The sequence below is a fragment of the Equus caballus genome, chromosome 8, assembly GCF_041296265.1.
Source record: "Equus caballus isolate H_3958 breed thoroughbred chromosome 8, TB-T2T, whole genome shotgun sequence".
Lineage (NCBI taxonomy): Eukaryota > Metazoa > Chordata > Mammalia > Perissodactyla > Equidae > Equus > Equus caballus.
In genome coordinates this window covers 87267061-87294143 of record NC_091691.1, presented here as the reverse complement: position 1 = coordinate 87294143, position 27083 = coordinate 87267061, and the positions used below count along the sequence as shown (strand labels likewise).

General features: G+C 44.6%; 1 long non-coding RNA gene across 1 annotated transcript; it reads left to right on the top strand.

The window, feature by feature from the left end:
• Nucleotides 1-1391: 1391 nt before the first annotated feature.
• LOC111774758 (uncharacterized) lies at nucleotides 1392-25717 on the top strand. The gene is made up of 3 exons (XR_002809992.2): nucleotides 1392-1577; nucleotides 14855-14967; nucleotides 25490-25717. It is a non-coding gene; the product is annotated as an uncharacterized lncRNA (long non-coding RNA).
• Nucleotides 25718-27083: the final 1366 nt, after the last annotated feature.

Sequence of the window (27083 nt, the reverse complement as noted above, 5' to 3'; positions counted from 1 at the left end):
GGTAATTTATATTTAAATTATTTAAAATTAAATAAAATTAAAAATTCCCTTGCACAGTAGCACCAGCCACATTTCAAGTACTCAATAGCTATATGTGACTCATGGCTACCATATTGGACAGCACAGATTTAGAACATTTCCATCATCTCAGAAAGTTCTTTGGGACTACTCTGATCTAGAAGGTTGCACCTCCATCTTTGATAGCATTTCTGATTTTTCGCAGGTATCCTAGCTGAGGTGACCTCATTCTCAATCATTTAGAATTGAAATCCCCTTGACATCATACAAACCATCTCTGTATCTGATTATGTCCAAAGTCTGAGCCTGTTGTTTACATTTGTCAAGACAATGTGGAACATCAAGCTTCATTTCTTAAGTGATGGCTTTTCTCACATTTTTGCTGATTTTGTATTTTATACATCATGTTCCTTTTCTCAGTCATGTGTGATGAATGAAAAAGTTTCAGAGTTTGGAAAAAAATGTAGGAAAACTAAAGAGAGCTATAAGAGAGATGCATTAGCTTGAGGTGTGGGTGCTGACTGGGCTGATTTCTGGCTGGCCATCAGGCAGACATGGATGTGAATTTGGTTATTAATGAGGGTATCATTTATGATAAGTGGGTTGTGACAGCAAGGGTTACAAGCAGTCATTATATGTCAGAGTTGACTTGCCACACCTCAATTCCTATAGCCAACATAATTGATTTCAATGTCTTCATAGCTTGATATTCAAAAAAATTGGTAGTTGATGAAGCCACACCCATTTAAGGTTTCAGTCGAGAGTGGAAAATCCATAGTCGTCGTAGAAGATGATCACAGTGAGGTTTTTTTTTTTTCCTGTTTCTACTATGCCAGAGAACCTATAACGAAGCAACTCAGATGATGCAAATTGCCCTCTCCAACTGCAGTGAGGGGAACTCTGCTGTCATAAGACACAACTTCTGACAACCTGATTAAATCCTCCTTCAGATGTATTTTAGTCAAATAGAGGCATTGTTCCTGCCCAGGCAACTCCAGGAGGAGCCCCATCATGCAGATTTCTGGGAGGTCTTTCCTGGAAGAGGGAACTCTTTAAAAGTTTTGCTGAGATGCCTAAAATTTCCCTGAAAGATCACAGGAAAATATTCCTGGCACGGATTTGACATTACCGCACGTGCTATCCTGGCTAACTGATGGTTACCCTACATCATCTTATGCAGGAAGGGGCTAGCATGCTTTATGAATTTAAATTAATATTCAGAAATATGACTGGTGTGGTAATGAAAAGATTTTGGCAGAAGCAATTGTGGAGCCCTTGACAATTACAGTTGAGAAAATATACTGAGATGGCTGGAACATCAATTATGAAATAACCTTCCAACTTGACATTTTTGGAATTTCATATTTTCCAGCATTCCAAAAGGGAAGACAGACGGCTCTCGTAGTCAAACATATCTCTCAGTATATTGAGAGGGCAAAGTCAGGGCAAAAAGGCGGTGTGTACTGGACGCAGGAGAGAGAAGCAAGCAGATGTGGGCGCGGGTCAACCTCTGCAGTAAAGGCAAAGTTTTGGGGCCAAAGTTTCCAGTCTTCTATGAGGTATGAGAAAGTAGGAGTTTAAAGACATTGGATCATTCATTCATTCATTCATTCATTATTTATTCAATTGATTGTGGGAGAATGGAATATTCTCTCTCCCTGAAAGCCTTCCTTCCTTCTGCTCCTATTCCAGTGAGGAGAGTGTCTTAGAAGATAGCCGAGCTGGGCAGACATGTTAAATATGATAATATAAATTAGCAGTCAGTCTTAGCGAGGAGGGTTTATTTGTCTTATTCACGTGCTGCTCTGAGGAACCAGAAAGTCTTATGACTTGTGCTAAGCGGGGCAGCAGGGGTACACCTAGCTCTGCCTTCCCAGATATAGTGCAGGATGAATGGTCCTCATGACCCTGTGGGCTGCTGCCAAGATGGAGCCTGGATCCTGGGGAAGGGGTGGGGAAGGAAGGAGAAAAGGAGAGGGAGCAGAGAGAACAGGGACCCTCTCAGGAGCCTGTAAGGAAGGCTCTGTGTGAGGACACGCTGAGGGAGAAGTAAAGAAATGTCTGGCCCCATCTTCTGGAAGGCATGTGTGTTTCTGATTGGCTAGAAATAAGAAAGTTTTCTTTCTGGCCATGGACTGATCAGCTGGTCCTCACACCCTGGGGGAGGGAGGGTGGAGGCTAGGCAAGGGCTCGTTTATCCAAAGGCCTGTGGAGACCCTTTGTGAGGAGCCTTAGAAACTTCACAGTGGAATCATCTCCAGCAGCTGCTTCTAAGGACTGACCGTCTATTAGAAAGAAAAGACTCAGGAGTGAACAAATGGACACAGATGGCTGAAATGTAGGTGAAACGGATGAGAGAAAGAAGCACGACGTTTACTCACTACCACACGCCAGGCACTTATGGATAACATTAGGCTCCCTCAAGAAGGTTCCACGAACAGATATTTCATTGCTGGGTTTAAACATCTTAGTAAATTTGCTTGCTGTGGTAGGCAGGGTAATGGCTCCCTGAAGACATCCACGTCCTAATCCCTGGAACGCATGAACATGTCACCTCACGTGGCAAAAAGGACTTCGCAGATGTGATTCGGTCAAGGACCTTGAGATGGGGAGATCATCCTGGACGAGCTGGGTGGGCTCAATATAGTCACAAAGGCCCGTCCAAGTGAAAGAGGGGAGCAGGAGATTCAGAGTCCGACAAGGGGACATGGCAACAGAAGCAGAGGTGGGAGTGATGCCACTGCTGGCTTTAAAGGTGGAGGAAGGGCCACAAGCCAAGGAATGTGGACAGCCCCTAGAAACTGAAAAAAAGAGAGGCAGATTCTCTCCGAGCCTCCGGAAGAAATTGCCAACACCCTGATTTTAGCCCAGTGAGACCTGTTTCAGATGCTGACCTCCAGACTATAAGACAACACATTTGCGTTGTTTTAAGCTGCTAAGTTCATGGCCATTTGCTACAGCAGCAGTGGGAAATGGATATACTTGCCTTTAACCAGATGATCACCTGATGTTTTTATGAGAAAAGTGAAGAGGACAGACTTTTTCACACCCCTAAAATATAAAATATTATCTTGGGAAAGCAAAACAAAGCAAGATTAACATATAGGATATAGGACGTAGATTTCCCCCAAATAAGTGAAATTCTTTGCTGTCAATGTCCTATTTTTATAGTGTGAGAGCAGGGAGGGACAGCCCTGTTCCGTTCCTGCACCAGCGGAAGCAGCACCCCAAATGGACGGAGTGGACCTCCCCACTCCTCCCTCTGCGCTCATGTTCAGTTCCCCTCTGCCCAGCCACAGCCTGGCGCTCATTCCCTCTCCTGGTGAGTCTTCAATGAGCCCTGCCTCTGCTTGGGCAGTCCTTCTTAGGAGGCCATCCACCACGCTCCTCTTCAGGAAAAATTGGCCAGCAGGCTTTATCTAGCCCAGGAGACTGAGGCCAATCCAGCCAAGGACGGGTTCTTCAAGTGTTGGTTACAGACCTGTGTGGTCCCAAGCTTTACGGGGCCTGTGTTGCATCCTTCCAGTTCCAGTAGGTTTCCTGGAGGACCCCCCGATGACGAAGACTCCAAATGATCCTGAGTGACGGGATAATGTAGTTGAGAGATCAATGGTGTCTTACTTCCTGCTTGAACTCATAAAAGAACGATATTTTCCCTTCTTCTCCAAGAGAGCAGCCCAGTGTTTCCATCCTGGAGGACTGGGTTTCCTTCACCTTACTAAAACTTTGATTTTCAAAAGTCTAGGCTAAAGAGCTCAATTGTCCATGGGGAAAAGGAGCTGTATTAGGTGCTTGTTGCCACCATAACGAATCACCATGAACTTACAGGCTTAAAAAGACACAAGTGTGTTATCTTACAATCCTGGAGGTCAGAATCCTGAAATGGGTCTCACTGGGCTAAAATCAGGGCTGCATTCCTTTTGCAGCCTCTGGAAGAATGTTTCCTCACCTTTTTCTTCCTGCTTCTAGATGCTGCCTGTGTGGCTTGGCTTGTGGCCCCATCCTAAAGCACATTACTGCAGGATCTGCTTCCATCACCACATTGCCTTCTCCTGTAGTCAAATCTCCCTCTCCTCCCTCTTATAAGGACACCTGTGATTACATTTAGAGCTTGAAAGATATTCTCCCCTTCTCAGGATCCTTAACTTAATTGCATCTGCACAGTCCCTTTTGCTATAGAAGATAACATTCCCTGGTTCTAGAGAATAGAATGTGGGTATCTTAGGGGACCATTACTCAGCTACCAACGGGCTGGAGGGCTGAGGAAGTGAGGAGTGGTGTGACCTCTGATAGAGGGGTCAGATTTCCCAAGCTGGAGTGCAGTGGATTTCTCCTCCCACCCCCTTGCCATGCAGCACCCAGTTGGTTACAGTTTCTGATGAGATAAACAGAAGGCCAATCCCTAAGCCATGGGGCTAAAGACCTCGGTGTCCAAGCACGGCTCAGGAAGAACGTGGCAGTCCACCTTCTAATGGGCCACAAGAGCTGAGACAGGAAGCATGAGGATCCACAGCATCATCCAGGATGGCCTAAAAACCAAAGACCTTGCCCCACATTTTTGGACAGACTCCTTTAGCACCCTAGGGATGCAGAAGGGGCACCCCATAACCTGGCTGAGAGCGAATTTCTTGCTACCTTGGTCAAGTAGAGGCCCAGAGCTATATTTAATTTGATTTAGAAAAAAATGTACTCATAGGACCTGTTTTGCTCCTGAATGTGGAGCCAGTTCATACCCATTTGGAGATGGGGCCTGGTTGGCTTCTAAAGCAAGTATGCTGATGCCTCAACTTTCTCATCATGTCCTGATTATCTGCCCAAGAGGCCTGCTTTTTACAAAGGAATTTTCTTATCTCCAAGGCTTGAGGTCCCCTTCTTTTCTTTTCTAGTTTATGGGAGAAAATTCCCCAAAATAACATGCAGAGACAAGTTTCGTGGTTTGGCCATTTTAATCTCAGTCCATATCAAGTGGGCCAGACCAGAGATCTCCAGCTCCTATAGCAAGAACTCTTTTCCTTTCCCCCTATTTTATTTCCCTCCTGAGAAAGAGGGACGCCGTGTGCCTTCAGATCCAGATGTGAAGAGGACAATTTTGAGCCCCACAGATGGCATCCTCCCAGGGGCTGATCAGGATGAGAGCTAGAAATGCAGAAGCAGGAGAGCAAGCTCTCATCACCCTCCACGGGGAGTTGTTGAACTGAGAAGACAGTGGATACAAGTTGAACAGGGAACCTGGCTCGGCAATTTAAGAGCCAGAGTGAAAATTTTGTTATTTAAAACCTGAGGTGACTAGCCTTCTCCAATTGATAGGTAGTACATCACTCATTTCTGTGGGAAAATAAATTCCCTTCTGCTCAGTCCACATAGAGGGACTCGGAGACGGGAGCCAGGGAGAGTGAAGTTTTGCAGCCTCTGCTGTTTGTTGTCACCAGGAGCGGGTGCTTTTGGCTGTGCAGAGGCCGGCCAGGAGCCATGTAGGGGGCCAGGGGGCAGGTACTTTGCTCTGAGAAAGAACAGAACTGAGTTGGAGGGTATGAGTGAAGGAAGTCCAGAAATGGAAAAGGTGGCCTTGGGAGATAATTGGCTGGGGGTAGGAGTGGCCATGGACATGGCAAGACATAGAGGATGTGGAGAAACCTGCCTGGTGAGAAATCCCCAGGATTGGAGGCTGTATAATATTCATTTATGCTGTTTGTACTTCCGCGGGTAAGACTAACACGGAATATTTACTAGGCAGATGGGCCGTGCCTGGCACACTAGGTGGCTTACGTCGTTTACTTCTCACAATGGCCATTATGAAATGGATACTGTTAATAGGCTTGCTTGGGGGGTAAGGGAGGGAAGCACAAAAGGGTTACGTATCTTGCTCAAGATCACAAAGCCTTTAAATGATGAGACCTGAACCCCAAGTCAAAGCCCAGGGGCCCATCCGCTTGCCCACTGAACCACACTGCCACAGGACTGTAGTCAGGGCTGTGCACACATACATTTTGGGGAGGTTTTATTTGGGGGGTTGGGCAATGGAAGCCCGCTGGGCTCCTGGCTGGAGTGGTGCAGCAGAGAGAGAACAGCTCTGAGGGGTGGGCCCAGCCCAGAGGCGGCTAGGTTAGCAAGAGCCGGCCTTGAAGCACCAGGGCCAGGAGATCTGGTGAGGCTGGGGATTCACAGAGATCCTGGGAAAGGTCCACAGGACCCAACTTGCGGCTTGGGCTGCGTGGATTTCCTCGATGGCCTTCGGGATGTTGTGTCATGCTTGACTAGATAAAGTAATGAAATTATTAGAATGAACATTTTTCACTTCTTACTAGATGTTTTGAAAGATTATATAAATGGCATCGTATTGCATTTTTTTTGGTGTCTTGCTTCTTTTGTTGAACATTCTGCAGTTCGTTCGTATTACTCTATGAAGTGTACACACACTCGCTTTCACCGCTGTACCGTATCCCACTGAAGGACTGGGCCAGACTTTATTTGTCTATTCTATCGTGAATGGACATTTGGGTTGTTTCCACTCCGAGGCTATTTTAAGGAAGGGTACTCTGAGCCTCTCTGCTTACGTATCCTGGTGCACATCTGTGCAGGTTTCTTAGGGTGCTGTGATATGGCGATTTATAATAAGAAATACGTATTTGGCCTTCGTCCCTGTTTCTGACACAGAACTCCTAAAACCCTCGGAATTTCCTAAGTGGTGAGAGCGATAAAGCTGTCTTTTGTTATGTTAATGAGGTGACTTGGGAAGTCCTTAGATCACCTAAGGATGGGGGCTGGTTGCCGGGAGAACCAACCAAGTGATTAGAGGGCTGGAACTCTCAGCCCTGCCCCCAGACCTCTGGGGAGGGGAGAAGGGCTGGAGGTTGAGTTCAGTCACCAGCGGCCAATGACTTAATCCATCCTGCCTGTGTAATGAGGCCTCCATAAAAACCCAAAGGAGGCGTCCAGAGAGCTTCCAGGTTGGTGAAGAAGTGGAGATGTGGAGAGAATGGCGGGCTCCAAGAGGGCACGGAAGCCCCTTCCCCATGCCTTGCCTCACGCATCTCGTCTATCTGGCTGTTCCTGAATTGTGTATCCTTTTATAATAAACTGGTAATCTACTAAGTAAGATGTTTCTCTGAGTTCTGTGAGCCACTCGAGCAAGTAAATCAACCCCAAGGAGGGGGTCGTGGGAACCTCTGATTTATAGCCAGTAGGTCAGAAGCACAGGTGACAACGTGGACTTGTGATTGGCATCTGAAGGGGGAGAAGGCAGTCTTGTAGGACCGACCCCTTAACCTGTGGAACCTGGTGTGGGAGAATTGCTTGGTGTCAGAATCGTAGGTGTACACCTGGTAGTGGAATTTGAGTCACAGGGGACACCCTTGTCAATGAAATGAAAATTTGGGTGAGTTTATTCTGAGCTGAAATCTGAGGACCATGGCCCAGGGTCTTTCTTCCCAAAGGAAGACAGGGCACCAAAGAAGTGGGGTGCACAGAGTGGTTATATACCCCCAAACAGGGTGTTCCACATATGATTGAAATGTCCCTCCCACAATAGTCACAAGATTGCCCTGTCGGCACAGCACTTGATGGACACAGCAGGTAGTGGGTCTGCTATCTTGGTGGGCGTAGCAGGAGGCAAGTCTATTGTCTCAAGCTGGGCGGTCACAGGTGAGCGCAGCAGTCAGTTTCTAGCCTAAGGAAAGATGCTTAATCCCTAAGGAAACGCCAACGCCAACGTTGGGAGGCGGAGGGAAATTGCACCTTTACCTCAAGGGCCTTTTGCTCTTGCCATAGGGAGTCTCTAAAGCAGATGTACAATGCATGCTCAACGGCCTCGGTCAGGCCCTTTTGAAAGACAAGGTCAGGCTGAATTAGGTTTATACCAAATGGCTTCCTCATATTCTCCAATATATCCTATTGCTTGCCATTTTTATTTGTCACCCTGAACTTTGTCATATGACAGCGAACTTTCTCCAATGTGTGCTCCTGATTCATTCCCAGCAGCGACATAAGAAGTGCCTGTGTCTTTGTTTCCTCATCAACAACTAATATTGTTAGAACTGTTCAAATTTTGCCAATGTGCTGGGGATGTAATGGTATCTCATTGTGGCTTTACTTTGTATTTTATTGATGAAAAATGACATTGGGTAGGTTCTCACATGTTTATCAACTATTTGGATTTTCTCTTTTTTTTTTTTTTGGAGGAAGATTAGCGCTGAGCTAACATCTGCTGCCAATCCTCCTTTTTTAGCTGAGGAAGACTGGCCCTGAGCTAACATCCATGCCCATCTTCCTGTGGGACACCTGTCACAGCATGGCTTGACAAGTGGTGCATAGGTCCACACCCGGGATCCGATCTGGCAAACCCCAGGTGGCTGAAGCAGAACGTGCGAACTTAACCACTGCACCACCCTGGATTTTCTCTTTTGTGAAGTGCCTGCTTGAGTGTTTTGCTTATTTTTAAAACTAATTGTCTCTTTTTCATATTGATTTTCTTATTGCTGGAGTCCTTCATGTATTTCGAATACTAGTCCTTTCTTAGTTACGTGTATTTCAAATATTTTCTCCCACCCCGTGGTTTCCATCTGTACTCTCTTCAGGGTGTCTTTTGATGAAGAGAAGTTCACTCAGTGTAGTTGAATTTACCGGTTTTTTCCTTATGGTTAGTGCCTTTTGGGTCTTTATGAAATCCTTCCCTATTCTAAGGTCATGATAATCTTCTGTTTTACTGTCATTTTATTGTCACTGACATTTTTAACCAGTTCTCTTGTTTTCAGCCCCCGCTGCATCCCTCCTTTCAGAGGCTCCAGGTGCCTGAGCTTTTCTGGGATTCTGAAACACCAACAGATCTGCTTCTTGGTTTTGCCTACTACCTACGAAGGTTTCCGCTTTCCCTGATGGGCTCTCTGACCTGACATCCACCTGCTTTTCAGCTTCCAAAACATCAGTGCTTTCATTTCTTTCCCTGTTATCTTTGTCCTTGTGAGTTTTTACCGTGTGTGTGTGTGTGTGTGTGTGTGCGTGTGTGTGTGCACACGCACGCACATGCGTACAGCTTTATTGTCACATTGGTGGGGTTTCAGGAGAGAGAGGCAATAAATACGTGTTTAAATGGAAGCCACAGCAGCATTGCTTATAATAGCAAACAAAACTGGAAACAACCTAAACATCCACGCCCAGAAATAAGGCACAGTATGTCCACACAATGGAAGACCACGCAGCTGTACAGCACTGTGTTACATAGTGGCAGGCTAGTGTGGTGGCTAAGGAGACAGATTCTGTTACTTACTAGCTGTGTAACTTCAGGTTACTTTATCTCTCCACCCTTCAGTTTCCCCATCTGTAAAATGGGATAATAGTATCTACTCTGTAGAGCTGTTGTGAGGATTAAGAGTTCATACATGTAAAGAAAGATGAACAATTGCAGGTGCATATTGAGGAGCACATAAGAGTGATTATTGTTATTAATAAAAGAGCGAAGTGGCATTATACATGAAAATATGGCAATCTCTATAACGTATATTATTAGGTAGGAAAAAAAGTGAAAAACAATATGCATAAAAGAAAAAATACACTTAAGAAAAACAGCATGATCACACTTTTAAAAGGACAAATGTGCATACATACATGCATAGGATATTTCTGAAAGGATGCTCAAGAGACTGGAAACAATGGTTACCTTGGGGTAGAAGGTAAAAGGGACTGTGAATTTAATGTCTTTTGGTATTCTTTGATTTTTTTTTTTTTGCTATGTGTGCTTACTACTGTTAGAATTTTTAAAAAGCACATTAGAATGTAGATAATTGTTGGAAGATGGAGGTTTGTTACGTTATCTCTACTTTTGTGTATATTTGAAATCTTCTAGAATAAAAAGATTTTTAAATACATTAAAACAAGCAAATCATTATCTCTGGCAGATACGCTCCAAAATCCAATGTTAAACAATTGGATGGCATGAAATAATTGCTTAAAGAACCCTCCCTCCCTAGCTGCCCAGGGGCCTCCCAAGGAGGCACACAGGACCCATGCTGTGGAGAACCAGCTGTCCTGCAAGAACACTGGAGGTCTTAGCATGGTTGTAGGACAATTTTAAAAAAAATTTTGAAAATTTTCTAGGCCCTAAAACGCTTTTGTTTCCTAGAGATCTTTGTGTTCAATTTCAAGAGCAAATCAAAAATGGCCTTTTTAGGGAACTCCTGGCTTTCTCTGCAGCTAACTGTGGGCAAAATGACCTTCCATCTGAGCAAGAACACAGATGAACTTCTCAACTCCCACAGTAGGTTATCAACCCTACCATCTGCTCACTTGCTTTCCACATTACGTGCATCTACGTTCCTGCAGCAATATAGGAGACAAGCCTTCTAGACTCTCACCAACAGGTTCAATTTAAACTATTGTTCACCTATCTGTTATCACTGGATTAGAGAAGTGATACAGAGATGGCTGTGGACACAGCATGTGCATTCCATTTATTCCTTTAACTATTCTGAGTTTTAGCCTTTGATCAGTTAGGACACCAGAAGCCTTGATATTTGAACTCTATTAGATTAGCCTGTCAGAAGATTATCTTTCACTGCCTTGGCTGTTATCCAATGTTGCTGTAAGAAGCGGTCCTGTGAAATTTGCTTCTGTAGTTGCTATAAAATGTTGTCTCCTACATCACCTATATAAAATGCCATCTGAAACGTTTATTTCAGAAACTGGGGCCAAGAAAGTGTTGCCATGACATCATGAAACCAAAGGGATTTCTTCCAATAATGAAAATCACATAATCTCAGCATTTCCCTCATTTTCTTAAGCTGTTGGGAAGCTCAGAAATGGCTCCACAGCTCAGTCACAGCAGCTCTGTTAACCTGAATAGTTAGCATGCTTGCATTCTCTTTATTCCATAATATTTATTCTCTGTTTCACTAAATTTTCTGTCTGTCTGGCATTGTCTCTTCACATGTTTTTTTACTTAGTTGATCCTCTTCAAAAATTTAATAGATTATATCCTGAAGAGGTACATATTTCTTTGGGTGATCAGGGTCAGGATCTTTTTCTCCTGGCGGGGTAACCAGGAATGGTTTCCTGAAAACGTGACATTCGAACAGAGCCTTTGAGGACAGGTAGGGTTGACAAACGCCGGGAAGGACGTTGGACAGGAACGATGGAGAGAATGCACAGGCCATTTTTTGGGAATGGTAGGATTCGGTTTAGCTGAGGCCTGAGGTGTAAGAAGAGATCAAGAATACTGAGCAGGAAAGATGGGTAGTGCCAGGTCAGGAGGGACCCACGTGCCAAGCTGATGAGTTAGGCATTACAGCATAAGAGGAGGATTTTATCCCCCCAGGATAGAAGAAACTATTGTACACTTTTAGGTAGAGGATAGAAACTATCAAGACAGAGAGTTTAAAGACAAAGATAAAAGAATAGAGCTCTAGCAAGGTCCCAGGCGATGTGGCATGAAATGGGATTAAAGGCACCAGAGGAGAGCTTCACCTTGGAAAGAATGTGGAAGAAGAGAAGAGCATCAAGCGCACACAGAGAGGCTGTGCTCTTCCCCAACTCTGCTGTGACAGATGTTTGAACTGTGCTTTTCTTCACAGGTACCTTGGTAAACATAAACAATATCACACACTTAACCACAGCATTAAAATGGATTCCTGGGGCTGGCCAGGTGGCACAGCGATTAAGTTCATACATTCTGCTTTGGCGGCCTGGGGGTCACCAGTTCGGATCCCGGGTGTGGACATGGCACCGCTTGGCAAGCCATGCTGTGCTAGGCATCCCACATATAAAGTAGAGGAAGATGGGCATGCATGTTAGCTCAGGGCCAGTCTTCCTCAGTGAAAAGAGGAGGATTGGCAGTAGTTAGCTCAGGGCTAATCGTCCTCAAAAAACAAACAATAAAATGGATTCCTGCCCAATAATTGATGAGGGAAGGTTTTCTGTTTTTGTTTTGTTTTAACAGAAGAATTCCAGCCAATACAATCAAAAGGGGATAATCGAATTTCATAATCCCCTTTTACCACTTTAATATAAGGGATCTAAGCAACACTCAGTGGTGGATGCTGCAACCATCAGCTGAGCCTTTGAGGGCAGGAAGGGATGAGATTCCCAGGAAAGAACATCATGAGAATGACGGACTTTCTAGTGGAGGGATCAGGTGGACCTCACTGAGTCTGCTGATCAATCTGGGACATAGAAGCATCGGGAAATGTGGGGTGGTTAGACACAGTGTACCTCATGATGAGACACAATAAGTAGGACATACTACTGCCTAGGAAGTATTCTTGCCTAAAATAATTAAACCTGAATCTAATCATGATTCTAGCTGTAAATATTGTTTTACAAGAAAAACAGTAAAAAGAAGAACCCGTTAAATGACACCCTGAGGAAGCAATCAGCCAAATCCAAAATGTGCAACATTCTATAGGATAGATGACTCATTTTCAAATAAATCAATGGCAATATATATATATTATATATATATATAGAGAGAGTCTGTAACAGAATAAATAGAATAAAGGGGACTTAGATATTATAATCAAATGCAATGTATGGATCTCATTTGGATCTCGATTTAAGTAAATCAACCTTAAAAAGACATTTTAGGGGCCACCTGGTGGTGTAGTGGTTAAGTTTGTGTGCTCTGCTTCAGCAGCTCAGGGTTTGCAGGTTCATATCCTGGGCATGGACCTACACACGGATCATCAAGCCACCCAGTGGTGACGCCCCACATGCAAAACAGGGGAAGACTGGCATGAATGTTAGCTCAGGGACAATCTTCCTCAAGCAAGAAGAGGAAGATCGGCAATGGATGTTAGCTCAGGTCCAATCTTCCTCACTAAAAAGAAAAAAAAAAGACATTTTAAAGACAATCAAATAAATTTGATATGGGCTGGTTATTAGATAACGTCAAGAAATTATTGCCAATTTTTAAATATGACAATGTCATGTTGATTACATAAGAAAACAGGTAGAGTTTGTAAACAGTAAACATCCCTTATCACATAGACAGGCATACTGAAACACTTACTAGTGAAATAACATGATGTTTAGGATTTGCTTTAAAATACTATAGAAAAAAATTAAGGGAATAGGTGAAATAAGATTCACAAAGTATTGGTGTGGGGGATTGGAATTGGCCACCCCAAGATATGTCTCTTTGGCATGAGGATTATTGCAGGCTGGTTACTTTTAAAAACTGCAGACATGAGAGAAACTCTGAAAAGTAGAATTTAACCCTTTGTAAAGAGACATTTACATTGTAAAGGAAATCTCCATCTGTAAAGGTGTCTCCCTCTCTGTACCAGGGAGAAGGGAGGAAGACCCTATCTCTAGAAACTCTTATCAATGCAGAAGGCAAGGACTTAAATCTGCATAATAACCTTACTCTTGTTTACTGTCCTTTTGTGGTAATCTCCCATAACTGACTCCCCCAACTCCAACATCCTCCTTTGTCTTTAGCTGAGAATGGTATTTAAGGGGAGAGCTTCCACCATTTTGGTGAGTTGCTCAGTTTGCCTGAGTCTCTCCCATGTATACATGTTATAAAGCTTTGTTTAATTTTCTCCTGCTATTCTGTCTCACGTGAATTTAATTCATTGTCTGGCCAGAAGGACCTAGAGTGGGTAGAGGAAATGTCTTCCTCCCCTACATTGGTATCTATATAAGCTGGCGATGGGTACATGGGGGTTCACTATATTATTCTTTCTACTTTTGTGTCTGTTTGAAAATTTCTGTCATAAAGAGATATTTATTTTAATGGATTCTTTATAGTGAGTAGTTTGAAAAGTATTCGTTTTGTATTTGGTGAGAGAAAGGGGTCGTTTTAGTGTATGGTGTGTAAATTCAGACTAGCCCCAATAGACACTCAAGGGACTAAATGCATTATTTTACCTAGTATAAAATGATACTATTCTGTAGATATGGTTTGTGGAGAACAGAGATAAGAAAAATCTTTTCTGACTCTCACAAAGGAGATATCTTTGGATTAAATGACCTCCTGGCTTCTATTGCATAGATCCCTGGAAGCACCGAGTCCCACAGCCCCTTCCATGAGCCACACGAAGACTGGATTATGCAATTTACAGCATAACCCAAAAGGCCAGGAGCTGACACAGTAACCAGCCCCATAACGCCAGTGTGGATATCTCCAGCTGAACCCTGGTCTGCCAAAATGTACCTGCTGTATACAGAGTGACTAAAAATGTGTTCATCTATTCAGTCTCTTGGTCAGCAAATATAACTGAACATTGATTATGTACATCTTAAGAAGGTAAATCTTTTCAAATGAATGGCTGAGTTTTATCTCTTAAATCAGATCTCCTCCTCCTCCTCCTTCATCATCAGCACTTCTATTATCAGGTCATCTCTATTCTGAAATGGTCAAATGGAGAGCACTCCAGGAGACAGAGCCAGGTACTCACTGTACTCGGAAGAACTGGCCCCAAAAGGAATCGCAGGCAGAGTTTAGCAACGACAAATGATGTTCCTGTTTTCTTGAGGACAGATCCTGTTTATTCTATGGGGTGGATGTTGGGAAACACCGACCAGCTCCCCTTCAGGAATAGAGGACCCAGCTCGTCAGCTGCCACAGTGTTGCCAGCAGATGGCTCTCAGCCCTCATCTGTCTTCAGAAGTTACCCTGGCTGAAGACAGCCATTGTGCCCCGGATAACCCCACCTCCTGGGCAACCAAAGAATGGTTTGACTCCAGAGTATAAAGGCCTCACTCCCTCACTGCAACTTGAGATGACTCTGAAGGACCATGCCAGCCTCTGAGCTCCCCAGGGATTTAGCTGAAGCCTTCGTTGAGGTAACATCATAGCCCAATCTCTCCCTCCGCTCAATCCTGCTTCCTGCTTTTCTTTTCATAGGTGTTGATCCTGAGAACACTCCCTAACAAACTTCCCGCAGCTAATCTCTCTCAGAGTGTGCTTCCCAGAGAACCCAACCTGAACAGCTCCAACAGCACCTCTCCTCAGAACAGGTAGGCAGATGCCCTCCGAGGAGCTGTCCTTCTGCTGTCCCCAGCTACTGTTAGAGAGGAAAGGTGGCAGTGGGCCTAACTCCTGCCTCGTTCTGCCTTCTCAGGCCACTCATAAACAGCTGATTGAGGGGAGGGGGAAAGAACAAGTCACAGATACCTGCTGCCCACAAACAACCCCCATCCATCCCATGGAAAGGTGTGGAGGTGCCATTGTTGCCAACATCTCAATTTCCAACCTCTTTGCTTAAATTATTTCTTTGCTTAAATCACTTGGATACAAAAAGTATGAAACGGTCACCTTGCCTAAAAGCATTTATCATGGAGTCAATGTTATTCCTTCTTCCACCTGCCCCATGTAGACCACATGTGTGCTGGGGCAAAATGGCAGGTGTCACCTTCCAGGACAAAGATAAGCACAGGAATAGACATATCTATCTTGAATGCCACTAGCTCCGTGAGTCTTGTCTTTGTGTTCACTGCTGTGCCTGGCACAGAACCTGGCACGCAGTAGAAACTCACTAAATATTCATTTAATGGGAGCAACGAGAGGGAAAGAGGATAAAAGAAGGAAATACCACCTTCATCATGAACCTCTTCTTGGTGTCCCGACCAGGATAATATATATTCTGTCATGGAACCTTGAGCTACTTGATGGAAGGTCCCCATCTATGTTTATCTTTGTGTCCCTCCTCCCTGTGACTGAGTCACCCAGTAGATGCTCAGGAAACTATGTCTTGAGTGAATGAAGAGAAAGAAGTTCTGCAGATCAAAGGCAGTATTTAGTCATCTATGGCCGAGGAACAAACCATCTCAAATCTTATCAGCCTAAAACGGCCACCATTATTTTCTCACCACTCTGGCTCAGCTGGGCAGTCTCCTGTGGACTCACTCCTGAGGCTGTAGGGTCTAAGAAGTCCTGATTCTCATGTCTGGGGCTACCAGCTACGGAGCCTTGGAGCCTCAGTTCTCTTCCCCATGGTACCTCTCCAGCAGGAGAGCCTGGGTTTTTTCCATGGCGACGGCAGCACTCCACAGGGCAGGCTCCCATGTATATATGTTTATCAAGCCTCTGCTTGAGTCACATGTGCGGGTGGGTCACATGGCTCAGCCCAGCATCAACGTGGGAGGAGACAACCGCAGGCCCTAGATGCTGGGAGGAATGATTCACTAGGGGCCATGAATCCGGCAACAACCTACCATAGGCACATTAACTCAGGTTTAGCCACTTAGGTCCAGAATTCTGGAAGAATTCTTTTTCTTCCAGTGGTTCACAGGCGACTGGATCTTAGATTTAGGAATTTCAGTGGCAGCAAAAAAGAACCAACCAGAGAATAGTCAGGCAAAACCCTGCAGAGGAGCTGAGCGTGGTGAACACCTGGGCTGCCACCCACAGTGGCGGCAGTTATGGGTGGCCTGGGTTGGGAGTTGCCACAGTGGCTTCTGGACAACCACCTCCTCTGAGCTTAGGCCAGCTCAGGAGTTCCATCTCCTCCTAGACCTCCAAGGGTAGTGGGCCTGGCCACCTCGATGGGGTGCAGAGGACCACTGCACAAACAACTAGGCCTGTGGGCAGGAAGCTGGGGATGAAGGGATCGGAAGTTGAGATGTGGGAAGGGACCTGGAAGCTGGGGCCAGCAAGGTCTCAGCCATACCACTGGCTGGTGACTTTGTCAGTGAAGGACCCTGGCTGCTCCCCCCTCCCCTCATACACCCTAGTGCTTGGCCCCCTGTGCACCCTGACACCTCAGAGCTCAGCACTCGGGTCTTTTCTCCGCTCATCTTTTGGCACCACTGATTGTTTCATGCTCTGAGTAATTAGTAAAATTAGTTTGCAGTAATTATATCATTTCTCTTCTCATCCCCTTTAACATGGTGTAAACATTTATGCAAATTGAGAATATTTTCAATAATGAAGTATTTATATCACATCTGCTATGAGACAAAAAATCAAGCGAATTAAGAATTTCCAAGGTAAACTACTTCAAATTCTGAGACTTCTGGAACTCTCAGGCCATCTCTGGGAAGTGGTTTAGTTGGAGTCGTAGGGGGAGGAGGTTTGTCTGTGATTACTGACAAAGCTTCCGAGTGGAGGTGAATTCACATTTGCAGGGGTTACAAATCCAGGATAAGTTAAGATCAGCACAGAACCACCTGGGGGTTGATTATGTAGAGGAGTCTGTTTATTCCTGTGCTGGCTTCTGGGTTCTTCGGAGCACTGCAGTCCATGGTAGGAGGACAAGAGGCGGGGAAGCACCTCCCACCTCAAAATAAGGTCACATTTCTCGGCACCAGGGGTTAGGACTTCAACATATTTTGGAGGGGACACAATGCAACCCACAACACCGCCCCATAGGCCACATGTCTGGGAAAAGCCTTTCTTCAATAGCGACTGAGGACAGGGATGCCTGAGTGAAGACTGGGAGCCCCATCTCAGATTTGGTCCTGAAGTACTTGAAATTCTGCGGCAAAAAGGGGCCTCCCAGTTCCAAAGCTTCACTGCTTCTCCATTGTGCTGACTTCCAGCTAGAGGTCGCCTTTGGGGCCTACGATGCTTCTGCTTTAGGAAAAATACCCTGATTGCCCTTTTGTTTATGCAAAGTAAAGCAAATATCCTGTTCTGAAATAGGGTGGCTCAAGATAAAGGGACTTCTGCGGCAATAGGAAAGTCTATCTTCATTAATCTGTAGGTTGTTTCTGAGGGATGCAGCTGGGCCTGGATTCTGGTTAGGGCAAAAATGGTTTCAAGAGCATTCCTTTGCTGGGGGTGGGGATGGGAGAAGTGGATGGGGCATGGGAGTTACAGGCAGTGCAACCAGGAGCCGGGCTGAAGGCTAATGAGAAAGTTACCCCCAGACTGTAAGATTTTCAGGAATTTTGCAAGCTGGTTGATAAACACAGCCATCATTAAAAATTAAATTAGATAAACTTACAATTAAATAAATGATATTAAAAACAAAGTTAATAAACACTCAAGCTCATCACCTCATAATTAATTTTACTACATTTTGTATTACCTGTGCTCTTGAGGTCTAATGTATTAGTTGATGGAAATACTATATAAGGGTGAGCTACTGTGCATCTCTTCCCAACTCCCATTCAATGACATCACAGTTGGCAGCTTGAAATTGGCCGTGGTGGGAGTATTTACACCCAGGAAGTGCAAACACTGGAAATCAATCCCCTCCGGCAGGCTGTTCAACATCTCCCCGCGCATCACCAACAGGCGGTGGAGGCGACTGATCTGCTGGCTCTGGGAGTTGTCTGGTTTCCAATGCTGTTTGTCTTTTCTGTGCTGGAAAAATGGAATTAAGGAGCAGGCTAGTGTCTATGCATGGGGAATATCAATATGGAAGAGCCTAGCAGCCTGGGCAAGCAGGTGACAAGGTGGCAAGAGGGGACGTGCAGATGGAGTACAGCCTAGCCCAGAGAGCCGACACCTCTAAGGATTTACAGACCATGTAAGCTCGGTGCTAGCAACTGAGCACTGTTGGCCCAACTCCATTCTGAGGCCCCCAGAATAAAAAGAGTATGTAAACACGGCTTGAGGGTTCTCAGAAGCAGTCTCAGAAGGGAACCTGAGAAAGGCCTGGGTTTCCAGTCATCCCACAGGCAGGGCCTCTGACCGCTGTCCTCAGAGAGACTGACAATATCTCAGTTCCAGAAAGTCAATGGCAGCCTTTCCTGTGGACTTTCTCGGGCCCTTCAATGATCTAACATGCCCCAGGACTCCCAGGGGTGTGCGTTTATAGTATTTCCCAAAGATATCTGTCCACGATATAGCTCAGGGCTAGAGCTCCAAGAAAACAAATTTGGAAAGCTCTAAACTAGATGCGTGGGCATCATGGAAGTCGACCTCCTGGCCAGCCTGGCATTTTCCAGGCCCGATCACAGTTCAGCGAACTGTAAAGAAGGAAGTGATCATTACATTCCCAGGAGCGATTGTGCTCAGATGGAGCCTCCCTCAGCGCTCTTCCCCATCACTCCACCACCCAAAGTGTACAACAGGAAGACATCTTTTTTTTTTTTAAAGATTTTATTTTTTCCTTTTTTCTCCCCAAAGCACCCCGGTACATAGCTGTATATTCTTTGTTGTGGGTCCTTCTACTTGTGGCATGTGGGACGCTGCCTCAGTGTGGTTTGATGAGCAGTGCCACGTCCGCGCCCAGGATTCGAACCAACAAAACACTGGGCCGCCTGCAGCGGAGCGCGCGAACTTAACCACTCGGCCACGGGGCCAGCCCAGGAAGACATCTTTGTGCAATGACAATAAAGAAGAGTAAACTGCAGAATATTGGCATCTCCATCGTGTGGCCAGAAAGCATCAATGAGGGCCAGGCTACAGTTACCAAAAATATAGGATGCCCAGTTAAATTTGAATTTCAGAAAAACAAGAAATAATTATTAGTATCTGCATACCTCATGCAATATTTGGGACACACAAATACTAAAAAGGTATTTATTGTTTATCTGAAAATTTAACTGGGCATCCTGTATTTTCCTGGGACCCCAAGTGAGGGCAGGATTTTTAAGGGATGCGGTCAGGTATTCAGGGAGGCAACTGTGTAGCATTGGGAAGAGGACAAGCTTTTGAGTCAAAGAGATCTGGTGGGACTATGAGTTTTGCCACTTAACTAGCAATATGAGCAAGTTAATAACCTCTCTGAGCCTTGATTGCCACAGCTATAAGTAATTACAGGAGATAATATTTCCTTCATAAGGTGGTTGCTAGAATTAAATTTGAAAATTCATGAAACAGACTGTAGCACAAATTAATAGCACACAGTAGTTGCTTAGCCAATGTTAGTTCCACTCTCTCCATCATACTGTTCTCTTTTTTGGGGGATCGATCATTGAGGAAACAAATAATTTTGCTGGAATCCTGAAGGATATCATGAGCAATTCAGCCACTTGTAAAACCTTCACCTTCCACCGTTCAGCTTCTATGGGACTTCAGTTGTTGAGAGCGAGGATCTGACTGACAACTGGCTTCTCGTCGTTCCCGGGACAGCCCTTCATGACTGAAGACCTCAAGAGACACATCCAGAAGCTATTGCAGTGAGACTAAACCAGTACCCACCTACGAATTCAAACATGCAACAATGCCACCAGGGACAACTAGCTGAAATCTTCACGGAAGCATCTACGATTTATTTCTAAAGTGCTGATTTCACAAACAACGTTTGCTGCCAGGTGAGGAAGAGTCCTGCCCGCGTGGCTCTGCTCCACCTCTTTCCCTGTCACCCTGTTCCTGACACATCTTCATGCTATTCTCAATTTCCCAGGGTAATGAAGAAGAACTGCAGAATTGATGCTCCAAAGACCGCGAGTACTTCAAGTTGCGAGTATTTGTGTCGACACTGGTTTATACAACTATTTTGATGACAGAGTTAATTCTCTAATTATGTTCCATTTGGACTAACGCTAATTATTTAAAATTAGTTTGGAGCATGGCTGAATTGACTGGAAAAAAAAATCAGTTGGTTTAGGCAGTGAGGGGAATTAGAGGCAAATTTGGGGCAACTCAGTATTCTAAACTGGTTAGGCAGAATTCTGGAAGTAGATAATCCATATATATCATATAGACAGTTAACTTTTTAAGAAAAACGCCATTTCCTGCAAGAGAAATGAAGAGTCGAAGGTTGTCATTGTTATAATTATGGTTTCGGTTTTCCCCAGAACGCAGGAATCTTCACATTCTTTTCAAAACAGCATTAAGGAAGTTGAAAGCTTCCTTTTAATGAAAATACAACCTGATTTGAATGTTTAAAAATACCTCTTGAGCACTGGATCAATTGCTCTCCTACTTAGTGCTTGGGCATCAAGGATGTTGATTGTAAAAGTTTTCATTAAACAATAAGAGGGAAAAAGCCACAGTTTAAGAGTGCAATTACCTAGAAGAATACTTTATTTCATTATTAACTTCTTCAGATAGATCTAAAGCCTGTAGAAGCCTGGCTTTTAAGGAAACAAAACAAAACAAACTCTGGCCATCATTAGCAACTATTTTTAACTGTTTTTAGAGTCAGTTTGTCGACAATACCAAGTGCTAGCAAGGATGGAAAACAATTGGATCTCTCATCTATTGCCATATTGTAAACACACACTTACCATACAGTCCAGCAATCCCACTCCTAGGTATTTACCTAAGAGAAATGAAAACCCACGTCCACACAAAGACCTGCATGTGAAGGTTTATAGCAGTTTTATTCATAATTACCCCAAACTGGAAACAAACTAAATGTTGCTCAACTGGTGAATGGATAAACAGACTATAGTACATGCAAACAAAAGACTACTACTCAGCAATAAAAAGGAACAAACTACTGATGCATGCAAAAACACGCATTGTGCTAAGTGAAAGAGGCCAGACTCCAATGGCTACAAACCACATGACTCCATTTATTGGGGAAAAGACAAAGCCACAGGCCCAGACAGGGGGGTCAGCGGTTGCCAGGGGCTGGCGGTCGGAGGAGGCAAGTCACCACAAAGGAGCAGGATGAAACTTTTACAATGATGGAAATGTTCTGTCTTGATTGTGGTGGTGGTTCCATGACTACATGCATCTGTTAGAATTCACAGAACTATAGACCTAGGAAAGGTGAATTTTACTGCATGTATATTACACTGATTCAATGAAACTAATTTAAAAACCAGTTATTTTGTGACTTCCTAAGTATCATGCTGATGTTGAATAAGCTTTCATTAACATCTTGATGCAAACAAGTGCAGGGAAGGTGGGCAGGTGCTGGGCTTCAATAACTAGCCCGGATACTAAGCTATGGCTGGTTCCCTGTCTGAGCAGGAGACAGATGCACTCTGTTGACAGGGCCCATGAGTGACTGTTGTGCTCCTGGAGAATGGTGGCCACCATCTGTCCCTCCTGGAAAACGTCCTCCATCCTATGGACATCTGCTCCTTGTCCAAACCATCCATGGATACGGGACATGAAGGGTCAAGTAACTGCTGGGTTTGTATTTGTTTGCTCTGGTTTAAAGATCTCTCAGCCATGCCTTGGTGGCTGTTTCATCATTTATAGTAAATGCTGTAATGAATATACAGTCATCGACACAGATCTATAGGGCTCTGCAGCATAGACCCAACGGGATGCAATAACAGACAAGCGCCTATCAGCTACCGTGAGCGGGGTTGCTCATCCTTCTGTCACTGCACGTGAATCTATACTTGCTCTAGGTGCTAAAAAAGGGTAACCAGTATCACCTTATGCACAGAATGGGCATAGGGCCAATGGACTGGAAGCTTAGGATATAAAGCGTCTAACGCAAAGCTTTAAAGCTCACTATTGAATGTGAGAAATGAAGTCTGATTATAATGAAAAGGTTCGGGGTATTTTGAAAATATTCCCATCATTGATTTCCTCCACCTACATCAGTTCAACCCTAGTGTACCTTATTTTGCTACAGCTGAAAACAGAATATGTTAGAGGAAGCAAAACATACTGGATATAAACCTGACCAGCTAGCCACAAAGTCATTATAACAATGGGCAGGAATGCAAACCTCGGAGCTTGGACGCAAACCACACATACCAGCTTTGTGAGTTTGTGGAAGTTCATTAACCTCTCTGACCCTGTTTCCTCTTCTGTAAAGACAATAGTCACCTCATAGATTGACTGTGATGCGAAGTGAGGCTCTCTCTTTACCCTGAGTAAAACTCACATTCTTGTCTTCTTGCTATAATAGAATTGTCAGTGATTGCTGCTGTTGCTCCTTCCCCTTAGGCAGCCAAAAGTGGATTTATTTACAACAGAAATTTAAGGTCAAGAGCAGAGGCTGCTGTCAGTGTGAGGGGCCTGGGCTCAGTGACAAATGACAGCTCAGCATCAGGCAAGGATCCTGATCAGAGTTCAGGGCCCTGACAAAACACCACACTCTAGTCCTGATACTTGAACTCTTGCAGGGCCAAAGTTTCTTTCTCTTATTGTCAGGAATTATTTTTCCCCAGATTTATTGAGATATAATTGACATATAACATTGTGTGAGTTTAAGGTGTACAATGTGATGATTTGATACACATATTATGAAATGATTACCACAATGAGGCTAGTTAACATCTCCATCATCTCACATAATTACCTTTGTGTGGTAAGAACATTTAAGATTTATTCTGTTAGCAACTTTTAAGTATTTAATATAGTATCGTTAACTATAGTCAACATGCTGTACATTAGATTCCCCAGAACTTATTCATCTTATAACTGGAAGTTTGTGGCCTTTGACCAACATCTCCCTATTTCCCCACCCCCGGCCCCTGGCAACCACCGTTCTACTCTCTGTTTCTATGAATTTGCCTTTTTTAGATTCTACATATAAGTGAGATCATACAGTGCTTGTGTTCCTGGCTCTGACTTATTTCACTTAGCATAATGCCCTCAAGGTCCATCCATGTTGTCGCAAATGGCAGGATTTCCTTCTCCTTTATAGCTGAATAATATGTCATCAGGAATTACTGCTCTAGCCTTCCTTTACCTTCTGAACCAGAGCCAGCTCTGGCTTAATAAACATGCCTATTTTAAAAAGGAAGGAAGACACACAAAGAAGGCTTATCTAAATAGTCCCACTTTTCCACCATGGCCTGATGAGTGGTATGTAGGTCTGCGCATGGGACCCAAACCCGCGAACCCTGTGCGGCTGAAGCGGAGCGCGTGAACTTAACTGCTACGCCACCAGCTGGCCCCTGTATCTTTTCTTGAGTGATTACCAAGAGAGCAGAGATTGGAAGAGAATCATCTCATCCTGTGTTTGCACTTATGAGACCTAGGCGGTCTGGGGCTACACATGGTTCAGGGGTCCACCTTCCAACTTACCTCTGGACACATTCCTGCCCCCAGGCCTGACTGTCCCAAGTGGCCTTGTTTTCTGTTAGTGGCCTTCCTTGGCCACTGATTGGCCCGACCCACACAGGCTATAAACGGTAGCCTGGTTCAAAAGTTATGTTGCGATAACCAGAGACTCTCTCTTAGAATGTGGAACTGTTATGTATAAACTGGATATAGTTTACATACTGTGTGTGTGTATATAAATATACTAAATATAGTAACTATAAAACATTTTACATTTTAAAATATTAATATAAATATCATACATTTAAATAATATATTACTATATAAATATACTATATTTAGTATACACACACACATATATACATACACACACACAAATACATATGGCCAATGGGTAGTGGACACTGGAAATGAAAGGATTTAGGAGCTGAAGATTTGAGAAGAGGGCAGCCATTACATGCAATGCACATAGAAAGTTATGACGGGAGATGGAGAGTCTGAGAGAGGAAAATGAGGGAGCGAGAATAGAGGGGCAGTTTCCAGAGCTTCCTTATTCCTGCCCTTTCAACATTCTGAGGCTCATTTTTCCTGGCTTCTCGAGATGTCTCCCTGAATTGACTTGCTTTCACCTGAGTGGGCTCCTAGTCCCTGAGACATTTGTATAAGCCTTTGAGGCTGTCAGAAATCATTGTTGCTTTTAACTATTAAGCATTGAGCAGGGCTTATGGGTTTAAAAAATCATTTAAATAACAGTGCTATGCAGGGGGCTGGCCTGGTGGCCTGGTGGTTAAGTTTGGCATGCTCTGCTTTGGCGCCCCAGGTTTGGTTCCCAGGCACAGACCTAGATGGTGGCCATGCTGTGGTAACGAATCATGTACAAAATAGAGGAAGACTGGCACAGATGTTAGCTCAGAGACAATCTTCCTCAAGCAGAAAGAGGAAGATTGGCGACATATGTTAGCTCAGGGCAAATCTTCCTTAGCAAAAAACAAACAAACAAACAAACAGTGCTATGGATCCGTACATGCATCCAGAGGCTGAAATGATGAGGTCCAAGTCCAAACCCCGCCCTTTGCGTCTGAGGGGTCCTTCCTGAGGGAAGATGGGTTCTGGACTTTGCCTGGACATGAAAGCCATGTGTCCACTGGAGCAAGAGGAACAAACAGTAATTTCCAAGAAAAGGGCAAGTTCTAAAAAAGTGATTGGTAGAAGGTCTAGCTCCGGCAAGAAGATCTTACCACAGCACCCTCTGCAGCCCCAGGCTCTGGGATGGGGAGGGAATGGAGGACCAGGCAGAGGGGAAGAGCAAGGACTGGAAGGAGAAAACGAGGAGACTGACCAGGGGAGGCCGAGGGCCCCAGGAGATGAGTATTAAGGCAGGAGGAACAGAGGAGTCACTGAGGGAACAACAGTTAAGAACTTTGGGACTCACAGGGAAGGATGGAAAGAGGGAGTGCCTGGGGGAAGATGCAGAGAGTCGGAGGATGGCTTGAACAACAAGAAAAGAGAGAGAAAGGGACACAGAATTAAGGAACGCAGAAAAGAGGTCAGGGAAGTTGGAGAATAGTGGAAGAGGATGGGGAGGAGCAGACTGAGATAAAGAAGACTCTGATTCTGACACGTTTGCGTCAGTGACCCCTGTTCCATGTCCTGGCCTCTGCCCATCTAGATTGTCCTCGTTTTCTGATTGGTTAAAAAAAAGAGTAACAAATATCTTCCCAGTCTATCTCACAGGAAGAAGTCAGGACCACAGCAAGAACTGGTGGAAGAAATTTGCAGTCAGAGAAAACTGCATGTGCAAAAGCCCTGAGGCGGGAGGTGCGTGCAGTGACGACCAGTGCAGCGGGAGTGCAGAAGAGTGGTATGAGATGAGCCTGGAGGAGGGTGGGGCATGGAGTCCATGTGAAAGACTTTGGTCTTTTATGAAGAAGGGATAGTTATGGTCAAATTCATAATGTCCTGATTCTTCTTTTCCCGTCATCTGTCCATCTCCGCCATGGTCTGCTTCACTAGCTGCAAGTATAAATACGGTCTCATCTCTTTTATTTTTTCCTATTAATTGCTGGAGCCCCCATATGTCAAACTGCTCACATGTGAAGCCTCCCACCGCAGGCATCCAAGACCCCCAAGGTCTTACTCAGTCCAAAGCAGAAGGCAGCTTCTCCTTCCCAATAGCACAGAGAGATGAAAAGGACTAGTGAGCTCAGTCGTGCCCTGTCACAGCCTCTGGTCACTGTCAAGCACTATCCCACACATACAGATACTTGTGTGCTGCCGAGGGGAGGAGAGGCTCCAGGGGTAAACTCCGACTTACCTTGCTCTCGCTCAGCCATTATCTCCAGAGAAGAGTCTGGGGGGCTGGGCCTGTAGGAGTGTCCACCTGTCCAGGCCCAATTCTTTACCACCAGCCCAAGTGCCACTCTGGAAGCCTCGGTGTCCTTCCTGCCAGGGGACCTCCCTTAGGATGAGGCTAATCCTTCAAGAAGCTCCCACGTGTCGAACCTCTCAGGAGGCTGCTGCGCTTCCATGCAGTCTTGCCTTCCTCGTCCCCCAGACCAGGGGACCTGCAGACCAGGGGACACCTGTGGAGGCGTTTCTGTCAGGGCACAGCAGCTCCTGTCACTCTCTAGGCCAATATAGCCCATGGCAAACGGCCTTTCCCACTATAACAAGACCAAGCCCACGGCCACCTGCTCTCTCCATTTCCAGACATAGAGGATGATGATGATGCCATTTGGAGTTTTTATTTTTCCCTAACTCAACACCTCATCATTAGAATATTAATATATAAAATCATGAAATCAGAAAATATCAATAGAAAAATATCCCATTTCCTCAACCAATAAAAGACATTTATATCAGCATGTTTATGACAAAATGCAGTTTCCATGGGTGAACGTGCCTCCGGGCAGGGTGACTGTGGCATTCGATACAGCCTTACAGGACTGGCAGCCCACTGAGCAAATGATGGCTCTAGGCCCCGACACTAGGAATTCCACTTTGAAAACAGGCTTTATTGTGGAAACATCTACTCTGAATAAACGTTACTGACATATGTCTCCTGGAACTCAATTTTTGTTAAAAACTGAAAAACGATAATGTCTTTACTTTTTACTAATGGTAGTAAATACCTACAGAATACCCTAAAAGCTTTAAAAATATATCTTTCCATGGTTTCTTTTTCACTGAAATAGTAAGGTCCTAAAAATCTATATATTTTTGTATCCAGAATATATAAAGAACTTTCAAAACTCAATAAGAAAATAAACAACAGAATTTAAAAATGGGCAAGAGATTTGACACACACTTCACCAAA